The 18,191-nt window shown below is 34.4% G+C and overlaps 1 protein-coding gene and 1 long non-coding RNA gene across 2 annotated transcripts in view; both read left to right on the top strand.

The window, feature by feature from the left end:
• Window positions 1–2,038: 2,038 nt before the first annotated feature.
• Window positions 2,039–2,719, top strand: LOC135117128 (uncharacterized). Its single transcript, XR_010276662.1, has 2 exons — window positions 2,039–2,232; window positions 2,493–2,719. It is a non-coding gene; the product is annotated as an uncharacterized LOC135117128 (long non-coding RNA).
• A 1,254-nt stretch (window positions 2,720–3,973) lies between these two features.
• LOC110377506 (trace amine-associated receptor 1) overlaps window positions 3,974–18,191 on the top strand; it is a 57,455-nt gene continuing 43,237 nt past the window's right edge. Inside the window, exon 1 of the mRNA XM_021336431.3 lies at window positions 3,974–4,219. The gene's annotated coding sequence lies outside the window, so the exon portion shown is untranslated. The remainder of the gene's footprint in view (window positions 4,220–18,191) is intronic.

Genomic DNA, 18,191 nt, shown 5'->3' on the forward strand with positions numbered 1-18,191 from the left:
GTAATCGGGGATAAACTGATGGATTTTCGGAATCATTCAACACGAAATTAACCTATTAGTAGCTAGTATTGGTGCTTAGAGTCTCATGTTACCTTTTGTTTAGATATTTTTCTAATAAACACTCGTAAAGGACCTTTTGGGTTTAATTCAGATAATCTTACTGTTTGTTTACTTATCAATAAGATGGCAATGTCTATTCATTTAAAAACGAGACCCATAAAAAAAAAAACATCCATTCAAAGACCGATCTGAACTGAAAGGAAGCAAAATTTATACGATCAGAAAAGATTACTTAATGTATGTTAGTTATTATTAGTTAGCATAACATCTTTAATATTTAATCATCTGTCACCCAAAGTTAAAATAACATTCTAAATATAAATACGGTTACATAACCGACATTACGGTTTTAAGGTCTACAATATATCCCAGTAATGAAAGATAAGTTTACCCACACAGATTCATTTCACCCGTAATCCGATTTGTCGTTATAAAATATTCATGAAGCGGACGAATGGGTTTTGCAGGTGCTGCTAAAACGGTTCCCTTACAAAAAATGTTTCGGTGGAAAATGAGAGTGACAGGTTCATATGATTAATATTTTCGGTTATTCTTATAGTATTGTGCGTTTATTACAACAGTCTTCTTAATGAGATCTTTTAAGAAACAAGTGAATAAATCTACCTAAGATCAAACTGGTCCTTAGCTAAATGTAGTTATTTAAAGAAACTTTAAAAAAATAGGATTGTGAAGCACTTGTGACTTGTGAAACTCGTCATACTAATCTTATTAGATAATAATAATGTATATCAGTTACATTAGAATCCTTGCAAGGTAATCTGGTGGATTACTGTCACACGTGATATGTTAACGAGGCTTAACCAATTATAGACAGTTGCCTATTTCAGTCCAAATGTCGAAATCCAATTACAATTATGGGTAATATGTCTGAAAAAAATTATTGGTAATAATAACTATTCCAATAGAGTATAGAGTATGAATAATATTTGTTTGTTATATTTGTTTTAACATTACCTTTTGGCGTGAAATAATAATTACTTAATTATATTCTGCATGAAACTGAAAGTTTACACACATGAATCAAATGAAACTATTAGTTTTATACCTCAATAAAAAAAAAAAATAATGTGCTTTAAAAAAACCTTACTCTGCTCTTAAGATTTCCGGTCTTAGTATATCGCCCTTGATCTTAGTACAATAAAGAATCGATTCTATAGAGCCTTTGTTTTTTGAGAGGGCCATACAACCTGGTAACCTTGAGTATGAAGAACTTGTGAGTTTTCTTTAAAAAAGGGAAAATCAATGGCTTCCTACTTACCCGGGTATAATGTCATTTAAAAGAAGTAACATTGTTATAGTCATAGCCTTTTGTCATCCTCTTCCGAGAATTTAATTCATATTATATTATGTATTTCGTGATAGGTATAAACAGTAAACACGTTTATGAACAAATAAAAAAAGAGGGAAGAGGGTTTATTTATTTATTTTATTTTAATAAATAAAACCCCCAAAATATTTATTTAATTCTAGTTTTCAGTATTTGTTGTTATAGCGGCAACAAAAATACATCATCAGCTCTCTAACTATCTAAGTTCATGAGATACAGCCCGGTGACAGACGGACGGTCGGACGGACGGACAGAGGAGCGAAAACAATAGGGTCCCGTTTTACCCTTTGGATACGGAACCCTAAAAACTGACTAAAAGAATTTTAACACATTTATTGACAAGTCTCGGTAAGTGCGGTAAAAAAAATGATTATCTATCTTTAGCTCCTAATTTTCTGCTTCTCTCAGTTAATAATTGGGTAGACATTATATTATTATTTAAATAGGTATCCCATACAACGAAACCTACTTTATCTAATAATGGATTGTTCTTGTTCAGTATTTTGATGGTCAAGAGGTCATTAATTTATGCGGGTATCGCAAGATCAATATATGATTAGCAGCGAGGGTATATTCATTAGAGCAAGATGGCTGTTGTCTGCTTATCTAGCTAATCTAAGTACCTAAGTAGGGTAAACTGGGTACGGTTGTGCCAGGGTACGGTAGTGACAGTCGCAATTGTAACGAAACTATACGTAATACGGGGGAGGGGTGTGAGGGAGAAAGACGTGGCTCACAAGCCTAAACACGTTCCCCAATATTGCGTTAGCCGGCGCAGGACGTTGACGTAAGCAGGAGCCCACATTGCTTTTCAACAATCAAAAGTAAGTATTTTTGTTCGATTTCTTTTCCTAATTTCTGTTATTTTTATACAGATAGATTATCTTGTTATTTTTTTCTTTAAAAGTTGGACATTAATATTTAATTACAAGTGATTTCTTTTTACGTAAAGTTTTGGCAAAATCATGGCGAATTTTTGTTTTCAAAATGATGCGTTGAGTACGATTGTGACAATTTTTTTGGGTACGGTTGTGACGAATATCTATACATATAAAAATCTCATATTATTATTTTTTGCTTTTAGATGTCCAGAATACGTTTGTGGAAGACCGGAGAGAGCAGTATGATGTAAAAAAATATAAAGATGCCGATGAAGAAGCGAAACAAGGGATTTCGTAAGTGTAGCACAAGCTACAAGCCTTTCTACAGCTACAAGTTTTAACAGAGTAAATGTTGTTTTGTTGATTGTTAAAACTATGTTTGTAAGCTTATTAGGTTAAACATTTCTACAATAAAAGATATTATAGACCATTTTGATATATGTTTATGCGTGTCCCAACCGCCCTTGGTATGTGGCCGGTTGTGACACTTTCCCATTTTTTTTAAAATTGATCTTATGAGTAATACATTGTATTAAGGAACAATATATTAGTGTTTTTACGTACACAAATGTCCAAATTGCGATACAAGTTCCTTTTCTGGGAGCTAATTAGTAAAATAACAAAATTATTGGTGATCAAACGAAAATTGGCACAACTGTACCCAGTCTACCCTACTTAAAGAACTAAACAATAAAATATTCAAAGGAGTACTATATCAATTATAATATAATAGCCAACGTTACTTGTTTGCTCACTATCACCGAAAGAAGCTGGACCGAATTTTAGAAAGTAAATTCTAATATTGTATAAACTTTCTTATGATAAGTTGACATTATCTATTGATCCGAAGAGACAATCAAAACTGACAGCAGCTAACTAGTGTAATTATATTTTTCAAAGAGTATGAAAAATCACATACGTAAGTACACGCATCTCTCACATTCACAATTTATTCGTCCATATTTATGGTCATTAGATTTGATCGAAAAACTTTAATACGACCCATTACGGTTGAAAATGAATTTAGTTTTTTCAGAAGAAAAGTAAGTCTTGAATCTCAGTAATGGGCGTAATTTTTTGTAAACGTAAGACATCAATTTTAGGAGACGTCTTATTTTAAAAATACTGGAGTCTTTGTATTAATTTAATGCCTCCTATTTTTCAGATTTGTGTTAAATATGCCTTTGAATTCGAACTCGGTCGAAATTGTTAATAGAATTCGTAAATGTCTCTTTGTTGTTCTTTGTCATGAATATAGAGGTAGTTTACCAGTAGCTTCGTTGATTGAGGTCAACTTTATTCACACTGGGTCGCATGTGATAGGACTTAACGAGCTACCAATTTTATTCATTAAGTACGATGCATTGTGAATTTCCTGATGAACTACACGTTTTCTTTTCTCTTTTTCCTTTAATCCAAATTTAACAAATACAAGTAATTTACAAAATAAAATTGAGCAACAACGATAACGCTCAGTAACAACCAAATATTCACATAATCCTTTAACAACAACTTAAAGGTGTCCGTAATCTGTAAACTTGAGCATTGAAGATAGAGATATCTGGAACAAGGCTCGTAATCAGCTTAGCGCAAGTACTATTGGACTTATCTTCACGGCAGAGGGTGGCTGTCCACAGGGATCGTCAAATATTTCAGATTTTCAGCTTCAGTACCATTCAGTCCTCACTGAAACGTCGCGGGGGTAGGACGTCTGCGCGCCGCAAGCATCGCCCGCACTCCGCTCGAAAAAATATATTCGAATAATTTTAATCAAAGTTCACTATTGACTCTTAACTGTTATAGACGTATTGCATGTGATTTATTTTCGAGTGGACCTGAAACTTTTTCTTTTTTTTAGGTCAAAATTTAAGTGTTGCTAAAGTGGTAGTGTCGAGTTAATGAATGTTGACGATGTTGACAGATGAGCGTGGTAAGTGGTTATACTGAATCATCACACATCGATTTGTAAAGGAGCTGAAACACTTAAATTAGTATTTTGGGTTTTGATATTTTTATACACTAAGTAATTGAAATATTTTTGTCACCGGCCTAGTAAATCTAGGTTTAGGGTTCACGCCCTTAACAGTGATCTTTTGAGTTCAGCAAGAGGCCAAGAAAATACATGAAATTCAAAATTTGTACAATTTATTCGTTCGTCGTTCAGGAGAGATAACGAAATAAAACTTTCGTCCAAGTTCGTCCGAAGGGTTCTGTACAGTTGAGTGATTCGTCAACGTAACAAAGTGGAACCCGAGATTGACTGACGAACAATTTTCCGACTAATTTTTCACTCTAATCACAATGGAGTTGTTTGGTAGCACGTTTTAATTCTTTTTTTTTCAATCTTGACTCGGGTAATCAAATTTAGAATACTGTTTCTTTTTTACTTTTGTAGATGCAAAATTCAAATGATTATCAGGAAATATCTTTGATCGTGTTTTGTTTGAATTTGTAATTCACCAGTATTCGTTAACTAGGTGTTACTCGGAAAAGGATCAAAGGCTGCCCTATTGTTTTTACTTGTCTATGGTAATTGTTACTTCCTCAATAAAAAATATAGCATAAAATTAAGGTCAATTTCTTACCAAAAATGTAAATTTTATTGAATTGGAGATGGCCAAGGAGCGAGAAATCTATAAATGAATCCTTAATATTGTTACAACAACACTTTGATATTTCTTACTGGCGAATAATTGGTTTAACTTTTCCTTGGCGTTTGCCACTTTCGGTGAAAGGTTCCCCTTAAAGCAATTTACTGTAGGAACCGAAATATTTTTTAAAGACAATAGCCGCCTTGCTTGGCTTATAGGCGATGACTGAGGAAAATGAATTTATTTATACCAATGAATGTAAGCGCCACGGCTTACGGGATAAAATATGATTTTCTTATTCATGTTTTTCCTTTTGTTATTTAAACAGGAATCTCTGGCACTTGACTTAACCCGCAAGCTTTACACACAATATTTGTTTTGTACGGGTATTATAGGGACTAGCCCGGTTTTTTTCAAAAAGTATCTTAACGCAAAACCCACCTATTTTTACCATGTCTACCTATTTATATACTTGTGTTTTAATTATGTAAAAAAAATATACTTAAAAGGTTATTGAGGCTTGTTCCATATTTCTCTCTATAACTTGATTACTTTCAATACCTATTATGATTTATTTAGGAATCCTATAACAATGCCATCTAGAGCCACTGAACACTTATGTAGGTATTTATAAAACCATAAAATGCAAAAAGACCACAGAATAGAGTTAAATTGTCATTCTCTTTCCAAAAATGTATTTGGTCCATTTCTTTTGCATCAGACGTAGGAACTCTCTATTGACATCTATTGTCGAAACTGTATGTCATATTGTCATGTAGACGTTGTTAAAGCACTCGGTTTGTTTCTAAAGAACTTTATGACACATTTCACGCGGAATTGCCGTCCATTTTGAATTTCACACATGCTCAAACATAATATAAATAAATAAAAGAGAAATAAAATCTTCAATAGTACGGAGACTTACAAAAAACATAACTTACTTTACTATCATGATGAATTTCTACTTTTTACTACTACTTATTCCCAAGTTATTTGGGTTCGTTGCAATATGTCATGTCTGCTTTCTGGCCATCAATCCATCTTTTCTTCGGTCTACCTCTGCCTCTCCTTCCTTTCATAATCTTACTTAAAAAATCTTTTTAGCATGTGTTTCACACCGTCTAATCATCTGCCCATACCACAACAAATGCTGACCTCTCATTTATTCCGTCACTTTTCTCCACAAATCCGTCTCACATTTTCATGTCTGTTACTTGCACTATTTTATCATTATTCTTTATTGTACACAAAAACATATAAAAACACACACAACACAGAGAAGACATGTACAAAGGTGTAATTTTCTTATGTTTCTTTTTTTATATCCAACACTCTGATCCATATAGAAGTACAGACCCGGGGTGACCTTCTATGGTATAATAATAATGAAACAGTATATAATATCATCAACGTCTGCGGAATTGCATACGTAACGATAGATTAACGCATTAGTACAATATGTATTGAGTAACGATGTTGTATCATAGTTAATATTGTAATGCATTTCAATGTTAGCAATACATCGGGATTAATTCTGAATGATTTGTAACCATTTATGTTTATTTAGCCAAATTGATACGTGGTTCATTGATGGAGTTTCCTAATTGAGAAGTTTGGAGAGGTAATTTGTAAGCCTCAGATTGTATCGTACTAATTAATTAGCCTGAACTTATCGAGATGAAGTGTTGTTGGGTTCAGTAACAACTGTGGTAATGGAAATATTGTTTATTTCGCAATCTTATCCATTACGGCCCATACAAATCAAGATAATTAAAAAAACAGGAATAAAATATCCGTGAATATTGAAACAATAAATACATTTCTCAATTAAAACTCGGCACAGCGGAAATTTCGTGTGGAGGAACCATTTGGGGCTCGCGAATTGTTTGGCTAGATGAAAAAAATAAAATGAGGACAATAAAAAGGCTGGCAACAAATCACGACGAAGGATGCGTAAACATTGTTCGTAGGTCCCCAGAACAATGTTCCTTGAACTATAGGAGAATTAAGCACAGGCTAACCGATGTCGGTTGCGCGTTTTAAGTAAACGACCGTTTTTACTTCGCTCAATGTTGGACAGTTTCCATGCTGATATGGGTTCGGAAAATAAAATGGAGTGCTCGTTTGTTTTAGGGGTGAAGGATCGCACGAATTTTGCGAAGTTGTTGAGTTTTGAATTTATGGGTAGTAAAAATGGAATTTATTTTTTATGTGCCGCTTTTCCTGACCACAATCTGAAGCTGGATGTTGTTTTGCCAAAGTGAAAAGTAAACGATGTGTTATTTATCTGCACGTGTATCCAAAAAGGTTTGGTTTTTGACTAATTATGAATTAATTCATGTGGAAATTGACCGAGTTTAAGCTCACGTATTTTTTAATTCAAGCTTTGCAATTTGGACGTTTGCAATGCAAGTTAAATTGTATGTTGGATTAGCAAATAGTGCTTTCCAACACAGAAAACTAATAACTTTTCAGTGAAGCTGCTGACTCGGCTCGCTTTTCTCTATGCCAGGTCAATATTCAAACGACTTTTAAAACTGCGGTGCGCTTTCATTGGTACTGTAACTAACTCTGGCGTTTTGCCTATTGTAGTAACGGGAACATAAAGCAAAGTAATGATGTCATACATTCTCATTATACTAGTATGTATTACATTTAACAGATATCTTGTACCAAGTTTGTTTTTCTTTAATTTCATGGGCGTCTTTTGTTAAACATTTTGACATTGAAATTGTCCACTTTCATTTCTGTAATATCATTCATAGTTGATGAAATCACCACGTTTCCCATACATTTGATGAATTTGAATAGTTATAAAATAACAATAAAGTAGCTATCTAATCTATAAGAAAAGCATTCTATACTCGATACCAAAAAGTGCACTCTCGGTGTAAAAAAACAACGTCAAATGTCTTTGAGTAAACCGTTGATTAACATACGTCGTGACAGAAGAAAAGTGGTACACCAGTGTCTGTAACTGTCAAAGCGTCAACAGTATAGACATTTATGTCTGACATTTGTGGCGCAGTGTCTGTCGTTTTAACTTATGACACAATTAGCTTGTTACTCATGTTTACCTGATATCCATAGCAGATACACCACTAATTAAGCGATATGTAGTATATTTGCCTTTTTTGACAGTTAATGGAATCCCACATTTCTCCATTTAAGTGGAATAGACAAAGATAAATGTGTGAGTGAAATAGAAAAAGTTATAAATAGGTCTAGGATTCAGGGACGATTTCTTTTGTTTTTCAACAAAAGAAGTATCGTACTATCTATCTTTTGTTTTCAGGTTTCTTTCACATAACAGATAACACTACTTCAATTTAAAGCTATTTGTACCATGTAATCAAGCGAAAAGTAAATTGTGAACTAGAACGTACTTGATTATACAGAATTTCAGTTCCAGCAAAAACATATTTTAAAGGGATCATAGTATTTATATATATGAGTAATGTAAGCATCCCTAAAGTCGTTCATAAGTAAAATTGGAAATAGAATTCGAGTAATAATTTATAACTTAAGTAGAAAAGGAATATTTTGAAACGAATGTTGGAAAAATGAAATTAAGGTTTCTTTCTCAGGATATATTATTTAATTTACTAATTTATCATTCAACTTGGTTAAGCTACAATAATATTATAGCTTGACAAGTTGCAATAAAATATATATTAGAGCTAAGATTTATGGGTTTTTCAACAGTCGCAAGAAACAACGTTATCGTGATTCCCATACAACAAAGATAAAGCGAGAGTAACCGAGAAAGACAAAGACTAATTTCATTAAGATTTTGAGAACAAACAAAACCTTCTTCAAAACCAGCTTAGGGAACCAAGGAGTTTATAATCTGCATCCGAGACCAAGTGTGAACTGTCTCGTCGAAGGTGTAATTAACTAAACTCGTCCAGTAGTTGTCGACCAAAATTGATCGTGAGTGAAACGGAACAACCACTGCTAAGCTCCTTTAGAATACCAAGTTCGTTAGCAAACAGTTAGGTACACTTCCAAAGGATTTTGGGATCGCACTCGATCACTTACATATGTTTGAAATTAATCTTAAACAACTGGTTAACTTATTATAGATGAATTTTGCTTCTTGTAGTTTCTTTCTCGTGACGAGGGGTCTACAAAAATTGGCAGCTTTTAATGGCCTTCAGAGCTCTGTATACCATTTTTTTTTGTCACGATCATATCTGTCTGTCAGTCATCAGTTAAACTTACTGGTGGTTAAACTGTATAATGAATGCACATACAAGTTTCAACCTTTATAATATATTGAAATTATGGCAGCCTCTGGGTATTTAGCTATAACACTGGCCTGACTGAATGTCATCCGAATCTTGTTCACACACACTCATAGTGCAGCTAGCAGTCTAGCTTGTATCTATAGGTATCACCAAAATCTACTGAATATTATATCAGTGGATTCTAACATCGTTCCAAATTCAAACAATTTGTAGGTGTGAATCTCTCAGGTACAGTCGAAACAGGTGAATTTGCTTTCAAATTGTGGGCAAAGCCTTCAGTGGAGATCAAATTGAACCCTGCAGAACACACTTGTACCAAAATACCACTGAGAAAGAAAAGATAGCAGAGATGCCATAAGAAAGGTAGGTGAGGTGCAATCTTGTAGGTCACGGTAACGCAGGGTATGCTATGCTTGGTCAGTTACTAGAATTAAGGAGGTGTTCGGTTTCCTCGTTAAAGTTTGGTCTTGATTGATTGGTGATTTTATTTTGAAAGTAGGTAATAAGTAGTAGTGGGAGGGTTCCATAAAAGCCGTGTTCCTCGTTCCCTGAACACCCGCATTTTAGCGCGCTACTTTCTTAGGAGATTTTGTATTATGACATCTCTGCTAGTCATTTGTTCTCCATGCAAAGTACTCATAACGAAATCTTGATCACAGAACGCAAGCGTTTAAACCAATGTTAGCTAGATTCCTCCTATGTAAGTTCCTTTGGAAATTGAAGACACGATGTGGCGACGTTCTCAGAATTTGCAGGTTTCAGTACGTTTATATTACAACAGATACAAACGAAGATTTTCCAGTGGGTTTGATGTAAATTGAATTATTGTTTGATTTCCTTTGAGTGTCGGTTTGTTTGTTTAGAGAATTAATGCCTGCAAATATTCGAGTAATTTAATAAATTATTTTACTTGTGTCAAGTAGATATGCTTTAGGCGATGTTTAATAATACCTTTGATCAAGACTCTAAGTTTCTAGAATTGAGTGTTTTCCGAACACCCTGTTGTTTGTTTTATACAGGTAAATATGTTCCTTTGTAAGCAAAGACTATAAAACCACATTTACTTTATGTTTGTAAGGCATTGTTTTCATTATCTATAGACAATACCTTTGTGTTTGTTTTCAAGAAACCTGTCAAATAAAACGTCTTATTGAAATATTTTCATAAAAGAAATAGATATCAATATGTCTATTCTCTTCATTTCGAGCAGCATTAAAAAAATCTGTAGAAAATTACTTATTAAATTAAAACCTTATTTATATGGAAAACCCTATAACGTTATCAAAGAAACAACTTTATTTGTAATCTATGGACAAGCTTTTCTTATCTGTAATATTTCCCGCCCCTACATAAGTCATAGACTACAATAGTTTCGTCTTCCCAGACACGGTACCCTAAAAAGGAACGTAAATTACGTTTTATTGTGCCCGGGAAGTAGGGTTAGGTTATATTTTTTTTTCAAGTGTAATCTTTTTATGGCTCCGATGATGTCTTTATGCAGCCTCTGGTTTGAATATTTCATTCTACGCAGATGGATTATTTTGGTTGTGTTTACTTATGTCATGTGCTATAGAGTATGAGCGAGAGGTAAATACAGCTGTCGCGATTTCTAATCCCATTCTTTATCGGCACGGGTTGTACTTGTATATGAGAATAAAACGAATTAATCTACAGCGTTTCAGTTATTTCAGCTCAAAGTATATTCACATGTACATATTAATTTATTTTAATTTTCTAATGATAATTCAAGCGTAGTTTGCATGACTGAAAAAACTTATCTATTGCGTACATGAGAAGCTGTCATTTAATAAAACTTTGCAAATACCTACTCTCTTTTGCAAAACAAAAGTAAATCTTTTGAGTACTTAGGTACTTGACAACACAACAAGAATTGTAACGCGAGGCACGATTTTTGATTATCAATGATTACTTATTAGAATTACAAAGAAGTTACAAGTAACGAGAAACAAACCACAATTGGTACTAATGCGACTTTAATTTCGGTAATTACATTGTGAGAATTGAAGACAAGAATTCTGTTCAGGCCTAAAGATTTGATATTCAAAACTTATTTAAAACTAGCTGTTGCCCGCAACTTCGTCTGCGTGGGCAATATAGAATCGTCGAAATACTACTTATCCCGTAGGTGCATTCTTTCACGTGACAGTATAATTAGGATTAGCACTTAGCAGTCGCATAGATTCAATGATCAAGGTTGTGTTGTGGATGTGACCATTTATCTAAACAAAAGAAGTAAAGTTTGTGACGTTGTGAATATCTCTGGATCTAGTCAGCCAATTTATAAAATTATTACGTATAGTGCGTAAGTAATTTTCACAGGAAACAGCTATAATCTATGTCTATATGCTTTGAGTCTGACAAAGCTGTCATTTGTACATTTTCTGCAGCTGCTGTGACTAATCAGAAAGTCTGTCAGTCTTACCATGGATAATGTCTTGTAATGTGACTGGATTGAAGAGATCAGATAGGTAGTCGCTCCAAGCAAAATATTGGTACTCGAACAGATTCGGCGACTGGAAGCCAACACCAACATAGTTGGGGAATAGCTAGATGGATGATGAAATGAGTCATCATCATCAGCAGGCGCATAGGGTAGGATAGTTTCACTTACTCACTATGGTAAGGCTGACCCCACATTAGGCGTGCGCGATCCTCGGGCGTGTGAGTAGCGCGGGCGTCGCGAGCGCGCTGCGTGAACATCGCGTTTTGCTGCCCTGCGGCATGTGTGAAGAGTGCAAGCGACGCGCTCGAGGCGAGCACGCGGCGCTCGAGTTGCGTTCTTACCCCTTCGCCCGCTATCCCCGCCGCACGCTAAACGCCTTAGCAGTTAAACGTCAAGGAGAGCGGCGCGTGCGCGCCGCGAGCGCGCTACAAATGCCGCAGGGCAGCAAAACGCGACGCTCACGCAACGCGCTCGCGCCCGAGGATCGCGCACGCCTAATGTGGTGGCCTGAGCCGGGACTCCACCGAAATGTTTGCATTAGTTCACGAATAGGCAAAATGTACGTATCTGAGAGAGTCCACTTCATGTGTTCGTACTTGAAACCTGCAGTTTTGCCAAGATTTTCAAAATGTACGCTCGCAATTTGCCATTTCTTGGTGGAGCCAGCAAATCAAAAGAAACATAAGTGTTGTATACTGTGCGTCACTACCGCACACTGGGAAAATTTCGCTCTTGCGGAGGACGTTTATATACCATATTTTGTGTCACACGTAAACAGGACGACAGTAAGTATCCACCGAAACACTTTCAAAGATCTGATGAACGAACAAATCAGACCTGACTTGGTCACCTGGGGCCAATCAGAGCTCTATGAAGCGATAATACGCTTTGGCTCCTACTGTTATTGTGGTTTCTGAAAATTTATTCACCTCATTCAACGATGAATGTAATTCTGATGGTACTATTAAGAACACTTGCTTAGCGCAGAAGCTGACGTTGGCAGGTCAACTCTTTTGACTTCTCGAATAGGATACCATTGGTTTTTGTGCAATGCACACCTGCAATGCATTCTGGATTAGGATAGGATATAGGTGGATAGGATTTGCAACAGAGAACAATTCTGTCTTTGTAATTGAATGATATCAAACGTAGTTTTATATCGGAAGATCGGATGTTGAAAGTAAGCATGTCTCTGGTATGCGACGCGTATTTTGTACGTTTTCAGACGCGATAAGGCAGCTCCCATTACTTATCTGCACTTTGTATCTGGGCTGGTTTTTAAAGCTACAGAAGCCTACATTATCTCACGGTTAGCAGCGCTTGCGAGAGATAGATCCTGATTTCTTCTAGGATTAAGTTTTCATATTTTGCATCAGAAAAAATAATACTACTCACTCAAAGTAATTTGTTTAAGGCCACCACATTAGTGGAAGATAAGCTAAACTATGTTTATGAAAAAATCCTGATATGAACTCCATCTGTAACTTTGAATTATAATTAATTGTTCCAAAGTCATCATTTTTGACATAATGTTCAAAAAATAATTTAGATGGCACCGTTTTAAATTTGGCTGAGATCTATTAATTTTCCTTTCATCAAGGTAATAATTATAGTTGGATTTTGATGTGGCACGGCAAACTGACAAACACTATTGAAATGTCTATCGAAAAATTACACTACGTGTTAAAATATGGTGAATTACGGAAAATACACAACTCCATCTATTGAAATAATAGTATATAAAGAATGTAAATGGTAATTCATTGTTATTTACCACCTCGCTTCTTGATGTATTTTATTTACCACAGATGGAGCTACTTTAACCTGTACTGTTTTGTCAAACAGATTGCGTGTCGTAATATTTTACATCTTGAATTCACTAAATTAATCATATCTTTTGATATAGTGAACCGATTTCGATGAAACAAAGCCTAAGTAATACCCCAAGTTACGTAGAACTTTTGTATATAAGCATTGTCTGCATTAAATTCGTAGATTTTACGTGAATCCCGAACAAACAATCACTTTCTACAGATTTATTATATGTATAGATTATGGCCCTAAGAAGAAAATATCAAGTAGGTCTCCTTATTTGAGCATTTCAGCTCAAGACGACCTCGATGTAAGATTGCTAGATACAAGTAGAAGCGACTGAAGTGTTCAAGTATTGGAAAATAACTGAGCTTTAGAATACCAGGTAGTCTTTTATTTTAGACGTAAAGATTTTGAAGTAGAAAAAGTCGAACAAAAATAACCATGCAGCTGTAGAGTAAAAAGCATAGCATCTCTAAAATAAAAACTGTGAATTAAAAAGCAGAATAAACTGTGTTGCAAAAATAAACGGCAACTCCATTTATTTCACTTAACCCGTTTTCCAAACGATATACCTAAAAGAACAGGATTACCTGCAAACCAAGGAACACTAGAATCACAATCTAAAATTTTCCAGAACAAAGAACAACTGGTAAGTACACAAATACCGTGAGAGTTTTCTGCCCCACAGAGCTTAAGTTAATGTTTTCGGCTTCTAAAATAACAACAGTGAATAACCCGGGGATAAGTTGCAGCATCCATTATCACACCACTCGGTAACCTTTTCACTTGAACTGATGCGGGAAAACATCCCGCTTTCAACATGGCACGGCTAAAACGTTCTATATTTTTAATATCGTTCATAGAATAGAACATTTTCTGTTAGCCAGTATAAAGTTTTCGATGTGAAAAAAAGTGTCTGAAGGATCCTGAGTATCGCACTTTTTTTAGTCTTTACCAATTTCAGTTCCAGTTCAATTTTATAAAAAAAAGAGTTATTTGGGTAACTCAGTTAATACTGAAGACCAATTCCTAACCGATATATATCGTGTTTCACTAAACTACACTACTAAATCTTCAAAACTACACAACCGATTTTCTAACGTTTTTTTTAATAGATAGAGGAATTAGGGAAGTTTATATGTGAAATAAAATATGTACAATAAATAGACGGAAAATACTGTTATCCCGTGCGAAGCCAGAGCGGGTCGCTAGTATATAATAAACGCTTCACCTAATAGACAGCATCAAAATGAGTTTCAGTTTAAAATAAAAAACATAATTTTAATTACTCTTATGTATATTTTCATTAACTTTTATAATGAGCGAAGTGGATCATGACAACGAAACGTGTAAAATAAAACCACTGCGGACTTTTTGTTTGTTAAGTAAAGACAAAGTTTCAAAGACTTTTTGTCCAAGACTTTAATGATAATGTAGGCCGGCGGCGTTGTTAATTTTTACTGTAACTCAATAATATTATTATCAAGCGGTTTCATCTAAAATTATCTCACCATGAAATTCGTTAGTCCAGCTAATTACTTATTCAACATTTTCAATTAAAATGTCAGATTCTACCTTATTCCCAATTCGCGAGTTTCTTCATTAGTATGGTAATCTAATTGTTATAGTATTCCGGCTTTAGAGGGTTTTTAAAGTACCTACTTTATTTTGTTGTTGATTGCTTTTGAATAGAATATAAGAAATGTAGGCTGACCTGCCTACTTTTGTACTGAAAATTCGTAAAGGAGTTCATACTTGTAGCTTTCAGTTCTCAAAATGTCCAGACAGTAAAAACATCTAACAATCGAAAATAATAATCGATTGATTAGAAATCAGTCAACAATAAATCATTATTTTTCAGCTGAGCCTAAATAGGTGCAATAAAATCACAGCAAACATCGTGCTAGCCACTATTATTACATCATTGCTGAAACCCTAATAAATGTATAATTAGATATAACGCTTAAACTCCAACACACTAGCCTAACAATGTCAATATGAATTGATTCGAATGGACAGCTGTGGTTTTGGTAATTACCGTCGCTCATCCGGCAAACCTGAATAATAGACTAACTTTCCAATGCAATGAATTTAACCTTACCTAAATGGGACAGGTCAAATGGTTATAATATAAGTAGGTAATCCAAAAAAATAGTAGTTAATAACTTGTTACTTATTGAGTACTTACAATCATCACAGTATGTTTGGTTTGCTGAACGCCCTAATCTTTTTGAGATTTCTGAAAAATATGGCAGTCTTAGATAGTAGCCCAATTATAGAGGAAGGCTAAAGGCTTAGCTATTAATTATAAGTGTACGCTAATTTGTTTCCACAGCACGCAGGTGAGAAAAACCCTATATTAAAGCTTTCAAGACCCGTTTCAAAATAGGTAGCAAAAAAATTCTAGTGTGGTTACCTAAAATCCCAGTTTCACATTTGCTCAAAAAATTCCATTATTATTAAAATGATGCTAAAAATAGCTTTGTTGTCGGATTTCCGACGGCGTGCTAGTTTAATACACCATGTATATGATATGCGAGCGGTATAGTGACACCTCATTAGTGTCTCGTGGTTTATTCCGGGGAGATAAAGCTTTGCTCTTTGATTGAAGCCAACGTAAAATTACTGATGTTTGTTATAATGTACGTAGATATCGTTAGAACGGTTTTAGAATCAGGTTTATTTTTTGTGAAACCTTTCATGTAAAAATTGGAATGTCTATGTGTATTAAAATTGAAAATCAATCAAAAAGTTATCGATTTTAAGTATGAGAATATTTTTCTGTAATTTTATTTTATTGAAGTTCTCTGTATCATCCAATAAATAAATGTTTTATGTGGAGCCTGAAACAAAGTAGGTACATAAATCTTGGCAAGCCACAGAGGAAGTTAACGTCAGACTACAAGCCAGACACTACACAAAAAAACACATTACCAGATCCAAACATGTTTCGTTTCAAAAATAGAATAGTAGTTCAACCACCAATTAACTCATTACAACTCTAACAACAAACAACGTATTTCACCAGCAAGATCAGAATGGAAATGATCCGCAAAACTTCTTAATTAAATACGAGTTGAAAACACGTCGCGAATACCAAAGCTTCTTCAATTTAAACCGGGTTTAGGCACGCCTACACGGTTCTAAACTAAGAACGTCTTCAGGCTTAGTCTTAGTCTTGGCTCTTCAAAGTGACGTGTAGCTGCTCTCGCTTTGATTTTATTTAGTACAGGTAGCTGTCACCCGTGAACTACGGTGAAGTTTTAGAAAAATGAGGCCGGTAGCGCATAGTTTTCTAACTACGATTTGAAACAATTGAAAGTGATAATGTTTTGATGTTTTGCAGCTTTATTAAGTGCTTATCAGAGCAGTTTTATCACGTGATCAGGCTTTGTTATTTGAGCTTTTTTATCTGGAAATACGCACAACTTTTTATGTAAAAGCGTATATCCGATTGTCATCGTCAAGTTTTTATAGTATAATCATTCTAGCAATGTTTGCATGAAAACTATTGCAATAAAATCATTTAATATGAAAATATTCTATAATCACTAGGTATAAGAGAATAAGGACTCATGAAAACATGCTGATCTTTGCTTCTAAAGCAAACAGTTACGCGAGTTTTACAGCAAAAACCTTAACATAAAATAAAGTCAAGAGGTTTATTTCTGTGCAGAAAATACAAAAAAAAATCGTCTGCGATAAAATCTCCTTCGATACTAATTCCATTTAGTAATCTCGGTAAACACATTATGGATACATTTATATTTCTTTTTTATTTCTTAGGTACCTATTCTTTATTTTATCGTATCTGCCTTCAAGTGAGGCTAATCTTTGTCTTTTAAGTTGTATAACCGACCATGTTTTCTAACTATAATGAACATACAGGTAGACGGCACAAGCACCATTCATACATTTTTCAAACATAACTTTGACAACACATTCTTTCTGAAAACTTAAAAACTTTATAATCACATACCTTACCCTGTTTTATTCCAGACGCATTAAATAACAAATTTAATTCGACTTCTTTTAACTCCCAAACAAATTGTTTTATTCATACAGGGAGTTATAAAGTCATTTATTCAGAAAGTTTGATACAAAACAGATTATAAAAAATCCGGGAGGAACTTTAAGCCATTTGCAATTTTTCACAAAGAGAAAAGAGAATGGGCTAATATTTATGGGACTTGGTTTAAATCCCACAACTAACGAAATCTGTGGACCTAATAATAGGAGGTATATAAAGAGTTGCTGAGATAATCATAAAAAAGGTTTTCAATACCGTATACCTAAGTACCGAAATAAAAATTACTTTATTCTGATTTTTATTATTGAATTACCTCTTCATACTCAATCCCTATTTTTGGTAGTTTGGACGGGTGAATAGGTAACCTAAAATATTAGAGGTGGACACTTGGGAAAGATTCCCTCATTTCACTATTTTTATTATGAACAAATTCAACACAAAATGCCGTTAATTTACAAAACACAATTTAATTAATACAAATGTCGCCATAGCATGAAAATTTCATAATTCCCAAAGTTATTAGGCCTCGTTCAAGTCACGTCTTTGCATCCCTTTGTGACAGATACATCCCTACTGATGGCGTTAAGGTGTGCCTACACTTACCCGCTTTTAATTAAGCCCCTAAGTGTACACAGTCATAATATATTATAGTAATAATGAGTAAAATCCTCTGGTTTACTCTTACTTAAGAATTAAATGAACGCACTTTAGAGGATGTAAATCGTGGATAAATACCGTTTGGGTTAGCAGGC

This window comes from Helicoverpa armigera, chromosome 7, assembly GCF_030705265.1.
Source record: "Helicoverpa armigera isolate CAAS_96S chromosome 7, ASM3070526v1, whole genome shotgun sequence".
NCBI classification, from domain to species: domain Eukaryota; kingdom Metazoa; phylum Arthropoda; class Insecta; order Lepidoptera; family Noctuidae; genus Helicoverpa; species Helicoverpa armigera.